Below are 16782 nucleotides of genomic sequence, written 5' to 3'. Positions count from 1 at the left end.
CGCGGGGACTCCCCACCTCGCCCCCTGGCAGGTCCTTCTGGCTCTTAGGGGCAGGGCAGGGTGGGCACCCACTACGGTGGCCCACGAGACCCTCCTGCCCGGTTCTGGGGGCAGTCAGGGGACAGGGGAGGGGGTTGGATGGGGCAGGAGTCCCGGGGCGGGGCAGGAGTCCTGGGGGGTGAGGGCGGGCCACGACCCCCTCATGGGGTGAGGAGGGAACTGGTTGTTAAGATTTTGGCAGCTCATCACTGCATGGAGGTGCTCACGGCAGGGGCTGGAGGGAGTATGCCCCGATTCCAGCCCCTTCCCCAAGGCCCTGCCCCCACCTCTTCTCCTCCTCCTTCCCAGAGCAGGGAGTGTGCAGCTCTGCTCTTCTTCCTCCCTCCTGTCGGCAAACAGCTGATCGGGGGCAGGGAGAGAGGGCGGGGAAGGGAGGGAAGGTAGCACCCTCCAGGGAAGAGGCGGTGGAGGAGCTTGGCTGCCGGCAAAGCCTGTCCTGTTGCAGCAGGAGCCAGCAGCATCAAGCTTCTGCCCCCACGGGGGGTGAGCAGAGAAGAGCAGGCCGGGCTGGGGCCCCTTTGGACCGTGGGCCCAGTGCCATGGTAAATCCGGTACTAGCGGGGAGGAACGGTTACTTTTTCCCTTTCCCCCAGTCCCTCCTGTAGTCCCCCGCGCATTGGTACCCTCCTTCCCTGAACACAGCCTACCAAGGAGGAGTGGTTAGCCCCATCCCTCTCCCCCACCACCCTGTCCCTCCCGCTAGACCTTCCTCCCCTGTGTGCCCTCCAGGTTGCTTTCCCCCTACCCTGTCCCCCCCAATCCCAGGGGCGCCTTCCACTCCTCCCTGTTAAGCTGTAGGCAGGGAAGGTTAGCCCCTGCCCCCACATCCCCCATGTGTATCTCAATCCGGAGAGGCCGGGGCCGGCCTATTGGCATCTTAATAACAGCTTGCTGGAGGATGTGGGCTTCGTGGCGTCCTTCTGGGAGTTTTGGCTGGCCTGGTGGGGGCAGCAGCGTGCCTTTCCCTCAGCGAGGTAGTGGTGGGATGTGGGGAAGATGCAGGCACGGCTCTTCTGCTGCGACTACACCCAGAACGCCACCCAGCGGAGGGATGTGGTGATAGGGCAGTTGGAGCGGGAGGTCTTAGAGCTAGAGAGGTGTCTGAGTTAGGGAAGATATCAGCGTCTTAAGGGCCTAACTGGTTCCTACTACTTCAGTTAACTTCCTGTTTGCCTCAAGTGGGTTCAGGGAAGCAGCAGGAAACAGGAAGCTCCCTGAGAAGCTGGTGTTAATCAGTCCAGGCTCTTGGGGGTGCTAGAGAGGTACATAAGAGGCTACTCCTCCTCTCTCTCCCTGCAGCTTCTGCTGCTTTCTGTTATTCCCTCTCACCTTTTCTCCTGCCAGGCTGTTATGTCTCTTGTGCCCTCCTTCCTCCAGCACAGCACTCCACCATCTCTGTGCATCTAGAGCAGGGAGAATACATATGCACCAGCAGCAGACACAATTTTCTACACTCTGGGTCCTAGTGGCGTCCCCCCACAGTCTAACACCTGAAGTGGCCGCCTCAGTTCGCCTCATGGTAAGGCCAGTCCTGGCTGCAGCCGGGGGGTCGTGGCAGGGGGGAGATTTTTCCAGGGGCTCCAAATCCACCACTGCCCCTCCTCCCTGGTGGTACAAGGTTTGGGGAGGCTTAGCCTCCATTAGGTACCGCCTATCTACATATTCAAAGCTTGCCGATGTTAACCTGAACATGCTTTGCAACCTCTCAAGCTGAACCTACCCAGAAACAGTAACTGATAGAAGTTTCCACCATTTTGCTTGTGTACTTGTATAAAAAGTAAAATTATTAACAGCTATTGTATTTATGCATTCTTTGTTGATTTAACTATGAGTTAGTAAATCAGTGTGTTTGATTGGCATCCTAGAGACTGCTCTACTGACAGTTTCTATAAAGATTGTTTAACATATAACTAAGCTTGGCAGAAGTCATTTTTTATAATTTTGACAGATAACACTGATGTTTATTTTAAAGCATTGTTTCAATTTGTATTGATTTAAATTTTCATAGTTGTAGGAAATTATGCAGGGGAATCATACAATGGGAAGAGGACAGACTAATTTTTTTAATGACAGTAGACATGGAACTTCAAAAAGGTAAAGCTTTATAATCATTAAAACACAAATTGTCAGCATCACTATATCAAAATACACAAAGCAAGTATTCTTAAATCAACTTCTAATAAGTTCCCAAGACTACATCTAAACAGGAGAGGTGGCTCTGTGTATTTACCCATTTCACTTGCCAGGCCAAGTTTCTGTGCAGAACCTCCCTTCTCCCATTCAGCTCACCTCATCAACAATTACAATGAAGGCCTTCAAGTATCAGGGGGAGCTGTGTTAGTCTGTATCCACAAAAACAACAAGGAGTCCGGTGGCACCTTAAAGACTAACAGATTTATTTGGGCATAAGCTTTTGTGGGTAAAAAACCTCACTTCTTCAGATGCATAGAGTGAAAATTACAGATGCAGGCATTATATAATGACACATGAAGAGAAGGGAGTACCTCACAAGTGGAGAACCAGTGTTGACAAGGCCAATTCGATCAGGGTGGATGTAGTCCACTCCCAATAATAGATGAGGAGGTGTCGATTCCAGGAGAGGCAAAGCTGCTTTTGTAATGAGCCAGCCACTCCCAGTCCCTATTCAAGTCCAAATTAATGGTGTTAAATTTGCAAATGAATTTTAGTTCTGCTGTTTCTCTTTGAACCTATTTCCCCTTGTTTTTTCCTACAAACCCCCCCCCCCCCCCGACGTTCTTGTTAAACCCTGGATTTGTGCTGGAAATGGCCCACCTTGATTATCATACACATTGTAAGGAGAGTGATCACTTTAGATAAGCTATTACCAGCAGGAGAGTGGGGTGGGGGAGGTATTTTTTCATGCTTTGTGTGTATAAAAAGATCTTCTACACTTTCCACAGTATGCATCCGATGAAGTGAGCTGTAGCTCACGAAAGCTTATGCTCAAATAAATTGGTTAGTCTCTAAGGTGCCACAAGTACTCCTTTTCTTTTTTCTTTGAAGTCTGTTTCTGAAGTATTTTTGTTCAAGAATGGTTACTTTTAAATCTGTCATAGATTGTCCAGGGAGGTTGAAGTGTTCACCTACTGGCTTTTGTATGTTACCATTTCTGTTGTCCGATTTGTGTCCATTTATTCTTTTAGGTAGGCACTGTCCAGAATCGCCAATGTACAGGGCATAGGGGCATTGCTGGCACATGATGGCATATATAACATTAGTAAAAAGAAAAGGAGTACTTGTGGCACCTTAGAGACTAACCAATTTATTTGAGCATAAGCTTTCGTGAGCTACAGCTCACTTCATCGGATGCATACTGTGGAAAGTATAGAAGATCTTTTTATATACAAGTACTTTTTATATAGAAGTACTCCTTTTCTTTTTGCGAATACAGACTAACACGGCTGTTACTCTGAAACATAACATTAGTAGACGTGCAGGTGAATGAGCCCTTGATGGTATGGCTGTTGTGGTTGGGTCCTCTGATGGTGTCGCTAGAGTAGATACGGGGACAGAGTAGGCAACGAGGTTTGCTACAGGGATTGGTTCCTGGGTTGATGTTTCTGTGGTGTGGTGTGTAGTTGCTGGTGAGTATTTGCTTCAGGTTGGGGGGTTGTCTGTAAGCGAGGACTGGCCTGTCTCCCAAGGTCTGTGAGAGTGAGGGATCGTTTTCCATGATAGGTTGTAGATCATTGATAATGCGCTGGAGAGGTTTTAGCTGGGGGCTGTACGTGATGGTCAGTGGTTTTCTGTTATTTTCCTTGTTGGGCCTGTCCCTGTAGTAGGTGATTCCTCGGTACCTGTCTCGCTCTGTTAATCTGTTTCCTCACTTCCCCCAGTGGGTATTGTAGTTCTAAGAATGCTTGATAAAGATCTTGTAGGTGTTTGTCTCTGTCTCAGGGATTGGAGCAAATTTGGTTGTATCTTAGGGCTTGGCTGCAGACAATGGATCGTGTGATATGTCCTGGATGGAAGCTGGAGGCATGTAGGTAAGTATAGCAGTCAGTAGGTTTGCGGTATAGGGTGGTGTTTATGTGACCATCACTTATTTGCACTGTAGTGTTCAGGAAGTGGATCTGTTGTGTGGACTGGTCCAGGCTGAGGTTGATGGTGGGGTGAAAATTGTTGAAATCCAGGTGGAATTCTTCAAGGGCCTCCTTTCCGTGGGTCCATATGATGAAGATGTCATCAATGTAGCACAAGTAGAAGAGGGGCACTAGGGGACGAGAGCTGAGGAAGCGTTGTTCTAGGTCAGCCATAAAAATGCTGGCATACTATGGGGCGATGTGGGTACCCATGCACTGCCAGTGACTTGAAGGTATAAATTGTCCCCAAATCTGAAATAGTTGTGGGTGAGGACAAAGTCACAAAGCTCAGCCACCAGGCATGCTGTGGCCTCATCAGGGATACTGTTCCTGACAGCTTGTAGTCCATCCTCATGTGGAATATTGGTGTAAAGCGCTTCTGCATCCATGATGGCCAAGATGGTGTTTTCAGGAAGATCACCAATGCATTGTAGTTTCCTCAGGAAGTCAGTGGTATATCGAAGATAGCTGGGAGTGCTGGTAGCGTAGGGTCTGAGGAAAGAGTTCAAATAGCCAGATAATCCTGCTGTAAGAGTGCCAGTGACTGAGATGATGGGTTTCAGAGTAGCAGCCGTGTTAGCCTGCATTCGCAAAAAGAAAAGGAGGACTTGTGGCACCTTAGAGACTAACAAATTTATTTGAGCATAAGCTTTCGTGAGCTCATGGATGAAGTGAGCTGTAGCTCACAAAAGCTTATGCTCAAATAAATTTGTTAGTCTCTAAGGTGCCACAAGTCCTCCTTTTCTTTTTGCGAATGCAGGCTAACACGGCTGCTACTCTGAAATTAATTTGAGCATCCGATTAAGTGAGTTGTTTGTTAGTCTCTAAGGTGCCACAAGTACTCCTTTTCTTTTTGAGATGATGGGCTGTCCAGGGTTTCCAGGTTTATGGATCTTGGGTAGCAGATAGACTACCCCTGGTCAGGGCTCTGGGGGGTGTGTCCATGTAGATTTGTTCCGGTGCTGAAACAGGGAGTTTCTTAAGCAGATGGTGTCGTTTCTTTTGGTACTCCTCAGAGGGATCAGAGGATAGTGGTCTGTATAATGTGGTGTTGGAGAGTTGCCTGGCAGCCTCCTGTTCATAAACCGACCTGTTCATTATTACTACAGCACCTCTGACATCTTGTCAGCTCTCAGAGGCAAAGGAAGCCAAAGGGCAGCCTGCAGCGGGTTAATAACACTCAGATTTATACAATGTGCCACGCAACAGCTGCATTTTTGAGGCCTGTGGAGACTACATATCCCAACATGCCATGCATCCGGTGGAGACTCTATACCACCGCATGCAAGGCAGCGCTCTGATCTATTGGAGGAGAAAGGTGAGTGTCAGGAAGGGGAAATACCGCTCGCTCTCTGTCAGGGACGCCTTGGCGCCTCCGCGAGGGGGAGCCGCAGAGCATGCTGGGAACTATAGTCCCTTGCTGTGGCTGAGGGGGCGGAGACGCTTCTCCTTCCCTGGTTAGGGGCGCGACACCACACGGTTACGCGCGCCCGGGACACGCAGCCAGACTCACCCGCGCGGCTGCCCCGCGCGCTCCAGGGGCGGCAGCGGCGTCCCCTCTCCCTGCCGCCGACGGAGGCGGCGCGCGGGCGCGGCGAGGCCCGGCTCGCTCTGTATGGTTGGGGCGGTCTCTGAGCTGTGGGAAGCGGAGCCGGCGGCGCTGCCGGGATGGAGTGACCGGGAAGGTACTAGGGGAGCGGGAGCGGGGGCGGGCGGGGGACTCACGCGGCTCTGACTCAGCCCAGACCGCGGCTCCTGAGGGAGAGGGGCGCTGCCCGCGGCTGGGGTGGCCGGACGGCGGCGTGGGCCACCGCGTGTTCGGGGGTGGGTAGGGGCGCGTGTCCCCCGCTGCGGGCCGCGGGGCTCCCTGCCGGGCGGGGATCCCTCGCCGCGTACTTGGCTGGCTCTGGACTGGGCTTTTCTGATGCCGGTGCCTGCCCGGCCTTCTCTCGGCAGCTTTGAAATGGGGCAGGGCGCTGGAGGGCTCAGCGCCTTTGCTGCGGCAGGGTGGCTCCTCCGCCCGTGCGGCATCGCTGGGGGCGTTGTAATGGGGCTGCTCGTCCGCCTGGGAGCGTCTGACTCGGAGCGCTCCTCGACTCCCCCCTGGCCTTCAAAGGCTCTGGGAAATGGGAGTGGGTTTTCTTTAAACTTGAAAAATAACCTGCTGTGCGTGTGTTGTTAACACCTGTCGTCTCCAACAACATCCATTTCTGTAGAGTTTCTGCTTTAATTTGAAATAAATCTCTAGCGGTTATGGTTGCAAAGATCACCTTCAACATATGAACCAATGAAGTCTCCTTTTCTCACATCTGTATACAGAGTGAAATTAACCATTCTTCAGAATCCAGCATGCAGTAAGGGAACTGACTAATCATTTCAATGTCCCATGCTCCTTGGTAGGCGCTAGGGTTATTCCTTCTGTCTTAAAACAAGCACAATATGTACTGCTAGATGGGTGATCAGAATTTGCCTTAATCCTTTGCCAAATGCTGCAGAGGCTTCATGCTGTAGGACAGGGATGGGCAAACTATGGCCCCGGGGCTGTGTCCGGCCCTCTAGATGTTTTAATCTGGCCCTTGAGGTCCCGCTGGGGAGCGGGGTCTGGGGCTTGTCCTGCTCCGCACATCTCCCAGAAGCAGTGGCATGTCCCTCCTCCCCCTCATACACGTAGGGGCAGCCAAGAGGCTCCACACACTACCCCCGCCCCAAGTGCCGCCCCCGCAGCTCCCATTGGCCAGGAACCACAGTCAATGGGAGCTGCAGGGGCGGTGTCTGCAGACAGGGAAGTGTGCAGAGCTGCCTGGCTGCGCTTCTGCATAGGAGCTGGGGAGAGGGACATGCCGCTGCTTCTGGGAGCTGCTTGAGGTAAGCGCCACTTGGAGCCTGCACCCCTGACGCAGCCCTGATCCCCCTTCTGCCCTCGTTCCCAGCCCGGAGCACCCTCCTGCCCCCCAACCCCTCATCCCCAGCCTCACCCCAGAGCCCACACCCCCAGCTGGAGCCATCACACACACACCCTGAACCTCTGCCCCAGCCCGGAGCCCCCTCCCACACCCTGAACTCCTCATTTCTGGCCCCATCCCAGAGCCTGCACCCCCGGCTGGATCCCTCTCCCCCCCACCCCATCCCCCAATTTCGTGAGCATTCGTGGCTTGCCATACAATTTCCATACCCAGATGTGGCCCTCGTGCCAAAAAGTTTGCCCACCCCTGCTGTAGGAAGAGAGTGCTGTCACTCCTTATTGATGTGCCAGTAACAGATAGGACAGTAACTGAATTACTTCTGTTTCCCATCCTGAGATGGGATAATGGGGTGGAAATACCTCGCTTCTTTCACTGGCAGTCCTTTGAGTTACTAAATAATGGTGGTGTTGGGGTCTTTGAGAGGAAGCAATATTAGTACAGCCATTGAGGAGGTAGAGAACCCTATTTCACCATAAGAAGTTAATCACTTCAGACTTATTCTGTTAATTTTCTTTCATTCCAATGTAATTTCCTGTTAAGGTGGCTGATTCTGGTTTGGGAGCCCTTATGATGAGCTCCAGTAAGGTTTTGTGCATTCTTCATTGAAATGTAATAACTTCTAATTAATAGTACATGCTGTACTAAGAATACTACCCTAGAGCTTCAAAATGTTGTCTTACATGAGAACTTTATATTATACTGGGGCTTGTTAGCAGGAGCACCAGGCAGAGGTACAACTCTTACATTAAGTACGGTGTCATTGAAGAATTATTACACGTGGGATATTACATCAAATTTGTATTACACAATGTATATGAATAGTTAAAGCAAGTTGTTATTCTAAGGAAATAACTGACCTGTCCAAAATTGCAACATAAGTACATTGAGAAAGTGTTACTCCTACAGAATGGTCTGCTAGTTCAGCGTTTCTCAGATGCCACCACCATGGCCACATGTGGCCACCAGTGGAATTTTGGGGCCACGACAGCCTCCTGGGAGGGGAGGAGGCAAAGCAGTGACCCCCCCCGCAGCACCGAGCTGTTGCTCCTGGATGAGCCACCTTAGTGTTTGCTGGCACTAGCAGCAGGGATCGGTATCCTGCACTGCACAGCCTCCTAGGGAGCTCCGGGTAGTGCCTCTGGAGACACATGGGTTGGTGTGTGTAGCACCAGAGGAACCTGGGACTCAGCAGGTGGCCGTGGAGTTCCTGACCCACTTTCCCAGGGATGGAGGGGCTCGGGCTTCAGCCCCAGGGCAGCCACCAGCAAGAGTTGGTGCCTGCACTGAGGCCAACAAAAAATGTGTTGTGAGAACCCCAGTCTATGCAAGTCTATTTCTAAGACTGAGGGAACTCTCACTTTCTAGTGGCAGCCAGGATGCTCTCAGGAGGGAGTCATTGTTTGTAGAATTAACTATCACTGAAGATCAGACTGAGAGCAGGTCTACACTTGAAATGCTGTATCAGCTTAGCTGAGCTGCTGTATCGCTCTAATGAAGATGCTCTATGCTGACAGGAGAGAGCTCTCCTGTTGGCATAGTTAATTCACCTCTGCAAGGAGTGGTAGTTATATCGGGGGGAGAAATTTAGCTGTTTACACCGGCATTTAGGTTAGTATAACTGTCGCTCAGGAGTGTGGATTATTCACACCCCGAGTGATGTAGTTATATTGAAGTAATTCTGTAGTGTGGACCTGCCTTGTCTGCATTAGGAGTATGTCCTCACTAGAAATGCTGAAGCTGTACCACTTCAGTGTAGAGACTACAGTGGTGGAGGGGGCTGTAGTTAATACACCTCCCTGAGAGGCCATACAAGGTCAGTGGAAGAGTTCTTTCATCAACTGAGCTCTGTCTGCCTCGGGAGTTAGGTCAGCTTAACTGTGTCACTGAGGGGTGTGGATTTTTCACATCCCTGAGCGATGTAGCTAGGTCAACCCAACATTTTAGTGTAGGCCTGGCCTAGAAAGGTTTTGCCAGCATAGTTATACTGGTGAACACCCCTAGTGTAGATTCATAGATATTAAGGTCAGAAGGGACCATTAGGATCATCTAGTCTGACCTTCTGCACAATGCAAGCCACAGAATCTCACCCACCCACTCTTGTGATAAACCTCTCACCTATGTCTGAGCTATTGAAGTCCTCAAATCATGGTTTAAAGACTTCAAGGAGCAGAGAATCCTCCAGCAAGTGACCCATGTCCCATGCTACAGAGGAAGGCGAAAAACCTCCAGGGCCTCTTCCAGTCTGCCCTGGAGGAAAATTCCTTCCCAACCCCAAATATGGCGATCAGCTGAACCCTGAGCTTATGGGCAAGATTCACCAGCCAGATACCCAGGAAAGAATTCTCTGTAGTAACTCAGATCCCACCCCATCTAACATCCCATCACAGGCCACTGGGCCTATTTACCATAAATATTTAAAGATCAATTAATTGCCAAAATCATGTTATCCCATCATACCATCTCTTCCATAAACTTATCGAGTTTAATCTTAAAGCCAGATAAGTCTTTTGCCCCCACTGCTTCCCTTGGAAGGCTATTCCAAAACTTCACTCCTCTGATGGTTAGAAACCTTTGTGTAATTTCAAATCTAAACTTTCTGATGACCAGTTTATATCCATTTGTTCTTGTGTCCACATTGGTACTGAGCTTAAATAATTCCTCTCCCTCTCCGGTATTTATCCCTCTGATATATTTGTAGAGAGCAATCGTATCTCCCCTCAACCTTCTTTTGGTTAGGCTAAACAAGCCAAGCTCCTTGAGTCTCCTTTCATAAGACAAGTTTTCCATTCCTTGGATCATCCTAGTAGCCCTTCTCTGTACCAGTTCCAGTTTGAATTAATCCTTCTTAAACATGGGAGACCAGAACTGCACACAGTATTCCAGGTGAGGTCTCACCAGTGCCTTGTATAACGGTATTAAAATCTCCTTATCTCTACTGGAAACACCTTGCCTGATGTATCCCAAGACCACATTAGCTTTTTTCATGGCCATATCACATTGGCGGCTCATAGTCATCCTGTGATCAATCAGTACTCCAAGGTCCTTCTCCTCCTCCGTTACTTCTAATTGACGTGTCCTCAGCTTATAACTAAAATTCTTGTTGTTAATCCTAAATGCATGACGATACACTTCTCACTATTAAATTTCATCGTATTACTGTTACTCTCAGTTTACGAGGTTATCCAGATCTTCCTGTATGATATCCCGGTCTCTCTCTAAATTGGCAGTATCTCCCAGCTTTGTATCATTCGCACACTTTGTTAGCGCACGCCCACTTTTTGTGTCGAGGTCAGTAATAAGATTGGTCCCAAAACCGATCCCTGAGGAACTCCACTGGTAACCTCCCTCCAGCCTGACAGTTCACCTTTCAGTAGGACCCGCTGTAGTCTCCCTGTTAACCAATTCCTTATCCACCTTTCAATGTTCATATTGATCCCCATCTTTTCCAATTTAACTAAACTCCCCATGTGGCACGGTATCAAACCCCTTACTGAAATCTAGGTAAATTAGATCCACTGCGTTTCCTTTGTCTAAAAAATCTGTTACTTTCTCAAAGAAGGAGATCAGGTTGGTTTGACACGATCTACCTTTTGTAAAACCATGTTGTATTTTTTCCCATTTACCATTGACCTCAGTGTCCTTACCTACTTTCTCCTTCAGAATTTTTTTCCAAGACCTTGCATACTACAGATGTCAAACTAACAGGCCTGTAGTTACTCAGATCACTTTTTTTTCCTTTCTTAAAAATAGGAACTGTGTTAGCAATTCTCCAATCATACGGTACAACCCCTGAGTTTACAGATTCATTAAACGTTCTTGCTAATGGGCTTGCAGTTTCATGTGCCAATTCCTTTAATATTCTTGGATGAAGATTATCTGGGCCCCCCAATTTAGTCCCATTAAGCTGTTCGAGTTTTGCTTCTACCTCAGATATGGTAATATCTATCTCCATATCCTCATTCCCATTTGTCATGCTACCATTATCCCTAAGATCCTCATTAGCCTTATTAAAGACTGAGGCAAAGTATTTGTTCAGATATTGGGCCATGCCTAGAGTATCCTTGACCTCCACTCCATCCTCAATGTTTAGCAGTCCCACTTCTTCTTTCTTTGTTTTCTTCTTATTTATATGTCTGTAGAACCTTTTACTATTGGTTTTAATTCCCTTTGCAAGGTCCAACTCTACTTGACTTTTAGCCTGTCTCACTTTATCCCTATGTGTTCTGACCAGCAAGCTTTCCTTGCTGATCCCTCCCATCTTCCACTCCCTGTATGCTTTCTGCTTTTTCTTAATCGCCTCTCTGAGATGCTTGCTCATCCAGCTTGGTCTACAACTCCTGCCTATGAATTTTTCCCCTTTCTTGGGATGCAGGCTTGTGATAGCTTCTGCAGCTTTGACATAAAGTCATCCCAGGCCTCCTCTGCCTTTAGATCCATAAGTTCTTCAGTCCAATCCACTTCCCTAACTAATTCCTTAATTTTTGAAAGTCAGCCCTTTTGAAATAAAAAACCCTAGTCGCAGATTTATTTTTGTTTATCCTTCTGTTCAGTATAACTGTGCTGGCCTAGAAAGGTTTTGCCAGCATAGTTATACTGGTGAACACCCCTAGTGTAGACACAGTTTATACCTGCAAAAGAACTGTACCACTTCCCTGATTGAAATAAGCTATATCAATGAAAGGACTTTTTTGCTAGAGTAACTGCATCTACTCTAGGACTTTTGCCAGCTAGCCCTATGTATTAGGGATGTACGTTTCCCTCATTCCCCCCCAATTCCTAACTGTCATAGCTGTGCCCGCAAAACTTTTAAGTGTATATTAGGTCTGAAACTGAGCCTAAGTAGGCCACTTCCAGAGTTTGTTGCAAGACTGATTAGTTCATGCAAGCCTTCATGGAAGTGGAATAGCTCTGGATGAGTCCTTTAGGAAATATACCCACCTAGATTTCATTCCTTCTAAGGCTTGGCCTACACGTAAGATTAATGTCAGCATAGCTGTGTTGGTCAGGAGTATGAAAATAAACCTTACCCCTGACTGGCATAACAATGCTGACAAAACACCCAGTATAGTTGCAGCTATGTCAATGGAACAGGGCTGCTGATGACATGGCTAACATCATTTGAGGTGGTAGGAGTTTTTCTGTCAGTGTAGGAACCCTACTACTCCTGCATCTACTTTAATGGGGTATGTGACACAGCTATGCTGGCCTAGGCTCTATCATGTAAACATACCCTGAGTAGAGCTGTCAAGTGATTAAAAAAAATTAATATTTTTAAACAATAACAGAATACCTTTTATTTAAATATTTTAGGATGTTTTCCACTTTTTCAAATATATTGATTTCAGTTACAACACAGAATACAAAATGTACAGTGCTCACTTTATATTTATTTTTAATTATAAATATGTGCACTATAAAAAAACAAATAGTATTTTTCAATTCACCTAATACAAGTACGGTAGTGCAACCTCTTTATCATGAAAGTTGAACTTACAAATATAGAATTATGTACAAAAAAAAGCTGCATTCAAAAATAAAACAATGTAAAACTTTAGACCCTACAAGTCCACTCAGTACTACTTCTTGTTCAGCCAGTTGCTCAGACAAACAAGTTTGTTTACATTTACAGGAGATAATGCTGCTCGCTTCTTGTTCACAATGTCACCTGAAAGTGAGAACAGGTGTTCGCATGGCACTGTTGTAGCCGGTGTTGCAAGATATTTACATGCCAGATGTGCTAAAGATTCATATGTCCCTTCATGCTTCAACCACCATTTCAGAGTACATGCGTCCATGCTGATGATGGGTTTTGACTGATAACAATCCAAAGCAGTGTGGACCGACGCATGTTCATTTTCATCATCGGAGGCAAATGCCACCAGCAGAAGGTTGATTTTCCTATTTGTTGGTTTGGGTTCTGTAGTTTCCGTATCAGTGTGTTGCTCTTTTAAGACTTCTGAAAGCATGGTCCATACCTTGTCCCTCTCAGATTTTGGAAAGCATTTCAGATTCTTAAACCTTGAGTTGAGTGCTGTAGCTATCTTTAGAAATCTCACATTGGTACTTTCTTTGTGTTTTGTCAAATCTGCAATGAAAGTGTTCTTAAAATGAACAACGTGCTGAGTCATCATCCAAAACTACTATAGCATGAAATATATGGCAGAATGCAGGTAAAATAGAACAGGAGACATACCATTCTCCCCCAAGGAGTTCATTCACACGTTTAATTAATGCATTATTTTTTTAACTAGTGTCATCAGCATGGACGCATGTCCTCTAGAATGGTGGCCAAAGCATGAAGGGGCATATGAATGTTTAGCATATCTGGCACGTGGATACCTTGCAATGCCAGCTACAAAAGTCTTATGCGAATGCCTGTTCTCACTTTCTGGTGACATTTTAAATAAGAAGTGGGCAGCATTATCTGCCATAAATACAAACAAAGTTGTTTGTCTTAACGATTGGCTGAATGAGAAGTAAGACTGAGTGGACTTGTAGGCTCTAAAGTTTTTTTGCATTGTTTTGTTTTTGAGTGCAGTTATGTAAGAAAAAAAATCTACATTTACAACTTTCATGACAAAGATTGCACTACAGTACTTGTGTGAGGTGAATTGAAAAATACTTTTTAATCATTTTTACAGTGCAAATATTAGTAATCAAAAATAATATAAAGTGAGCAGTGTACACTTTGTATTCTGTTATAATTGAAATCAATATATTTGAAAATGTAGACAAACATCCAAAAATATTTAATAAATTTCAATTGGTATTCTATTGTTTAACAGTGTGATTAAAACCAATTAATTGCAATTAATTTCTTTGAGTTAATAGCATGAGTTAACTAATTAATCAACAGCCCTAAACCCGAGTAAAGGTCTTAAATCTGTTGCTACAGGAAATGAGGTTTCACAGTTTTGTTCCTTTATCGTCAGGGGATTATTGCTGTTTCTAGACTGTGTGTAAATGGTGGTGAGATGCTGATATGGTGAGCTCCTTAGAAAGATACAATTCTGCCTACAAAACTGGAGTATCTAAGTGTCTGGATTGAAGAAGTCAGCAGGGGAAAGAAACGTGGACTGGAATTAATGTAGACTAATTCTGTGCTTGCTGGAATTGAATCTCTTTTGAAAGTTCTTTTTCTTCTAGGTTCTTTCAGACTATTTGTTAATTATTCTAACCTCAAATATACTGTGACTAGTTTGAAACTTGTCTAAAAGTTTCTCTTGTGAATCAAATTGAGTTTAATAAGCTTGTATTTGTTTACAATGGCTTATTTTCAATGGGTAGATTGGATGATAGAGTAACTCTTCACTGAACGTCCTCCCGCTTAATGTTGTTTCAAAGTTACGTCGCTGCTCCATTAGGGAACATGCTCGTTTAAAGTTGTGCAGTGCTCCCTTATAATGTCGTTTGGCTGCCTGCTCTGTTCACTGCTTGTAGGATTCTGTGGAAGAGCAGCGACTTTACAAGGGAGCATTGCACAAGTTCCTCTTCTCCTCCTCCTCCCCCTCCCTCCTAGTGCTTCCCCCACCGCCAAACAGCTGTTTAGCGATGCTTAGGACTTCCTGGGAGGAAAGGGAAGGAGCGGGGAAGTGCCGTGTCTCCGCTCCTCCCCCTCCCTCCCTCCCGGAAAGTCCTAAGCGTGCTCTGTGGAGGAGGTGGAGTGGGGGTTGGAAGAGGCAAGCCTGGAGTGGAGTGGGGATGGGAAGAGGCAGGCCTGGAGCATCTCCCGGCAAAGTTGGCTCCTGTTCTTCTAGAGGGAAGCTGCTGCTGCTGCTGTGCAAGGTGCTTCCTAGCATCCTTGCCTGCATCATCGTCTGCAGCGGGCTGTGCCTGTGTGGGGTAAGCCAGGGGCACCTCCCAACCACAGTACAGTACTGTACAGTATATAATGTCTTTTGTCTGCCCCAAAAAATTTCCTTGGAACCTAACCCCCAGCATTTACATTAAATCTTATGGGAAGATTGGATTTGTTTAACATTGGTTCACTTAAAGTTGCATTTTTCAGGAACATAACTACAGCATTAAGAGAGGAATTACTGTACTTAAACATGTCTATTGTGGAAGCACTTTCTAGTTAGTCCAGTTTAAAGTTCTAAGAACAATCCTAGACTGTAGGATGTTGATTTTAATTTTTTTTTTTGATCCAATGTGGCTATAAACTCCTAAAGCACTGAGGTAGCAAGTGGCTCCACATCCTATGTTTGCTGCGAAGCTTGTACCATGTCAAAGATTTGACAAGAATGCTAGAGAGACATCCCTTTTAGTATATTTGAAGGGAGATGAACTAGAAGTTCTACAACCATTGACTAATGGAAAAAAAACTTAAGGGGATTAGGTGGGCATACCACTGGTCCTCCTTGTCACAATTCCTGTTAATCAAACACTAACCTACATGCACAGAATAGGTGCTCTGAGTAGTGTATTCTCTCATCACTAATTATTCTAGTCTGTTTTTCTAATCATTAAACCTCTATAGTCAAGGGTCTGTAAGCATTTGTATTGTTAGGGCTTGCCTACACACAAGTTTTACGGATCTAGTTGAAGTGGTAGACTCCCTGCCACCAAGCCCTGTAACTGTTTTTTCTTAAAGCATTCCATAAGTGCTTGCTAAAAGACTATTCAGCTCTGCTGATTTAAAGAAAAATGTCAGTTTCTTGTGCAGTAATCCATTTTAATCAAAAATAAATATCTGCCTAAATAAAATCTTGTAGTCCCAGGAGTTACTTTTCATGTTATGGTGCTTGCATTGGCCCAATAGATTGTAACTATTTGAGTTAACTACACAAACTAAAATTTTTAGTAAAGAGTTTCAGGGTGGATTTGATTTAAATCAAATTGATTTAAATCACTGGTCAGGAAGACGCAGTTTAATCCTGGATTTCTACATGAAAGTGCATTCTTGTTGGTTGTTATAACCTTAATACATTTTCTTCACAAATCAGATTGATGTAGGTTTCATTTTTAGGAGGTACACACTATACCTTTATTTTGAAAACTTTTCAGATTAGTTTTACAGCTATATCAGAAAATGAATGATTGTTTGGTTATTTCATTTACCAAAGGTAATTGAAGCAGATATTTATGAAGTCATTGGGAGGTTAACCTATTGAACTGGAGATAGTTCATCATGAATATTTGGAGGACTTTCTTGCCATGCCGTATTAGGAGGAGAACATCACCAGGCAGACGTTTAAATTGTTTTATTTAACTAAAACAACAATGTTGTGTATTCTGGATTTTTTTCTTCAACAGTAAACATAATATTTTAACAAAACAAGCATATGAATTTTTGAATTTAGTTTAAACATTCAAGTTTTTAAAAATCAGGTTTGTTTTTGTTAAAATGGTTTTTAACTAAAATAGTTAAATGAAATATTTTAAAAAAACCCAACAAAAATTAAATCGACTATGTCAGCCAGGTCAATATGAGAAACTTAAAACATTGGTTTCTGCAGCTAATTTGGTCATCTTCACCTTCATTTTCCTGTTGGTTCATAATCTAGAAAAGAAAAACAAGCTTTCCTGCTTTTTCTGGTCCCAAACGATTTCTCAATTTGGAATGAATTAGTCCAAATGAAGAACATATTTCTATACCGGCAGAAGAAGCTTCTTTTGCTAAAAGTGAAATGAAATGACTTTTTAGTGAGGAGTTA

At 45.5% G+C, this 16782-nt stretch overlaps 1 protein-coding gene across 2 annotated transcripts in view; it reads left to right on the top strand.

The window, feature by feature from the left end:
- Window positions 1-1360: 1360 nt before the first annotated feature.
- The window catches only part of XPOT (exportin for tRNA), a 67037-nt gene continuing 51615 nt past the window's right edge, over window positions 1361-16782 (top strand). The window contains exon 1 of one of the 2 annotated variants that reach the window (XM_074942129.1): window positions 1361-1579. The gene's annotated coding sequence lies outside the window, so the exon portion shown is untranslated. Of the gene's footprint in view, window positions 1580-5688; window positions 5849-16782 lie in introns of those variants that run through there. The other variant, XM_074942128.1, reaches the window with a different exon arrangement.

The sequence above is a fragment of the Natator depressus genome, chromosome 1, assembly GCF_965152275.1.
Source record: "Natator depressus isolate rNatDep1 chromosome 1, rNatDep2.hap1, whole genome shotgun sequence".
NCBI classification, from domain to species: Eukaryota; Metazoa; Chordata; order Testudines; family Cheloniidae; genus Natator; species Natator depressus.
The sequence above is the reverse complement of the archived record's forward strand: the minus strand, read 5'-3'. Positions and strand labels throughout refer to the sequence as shown.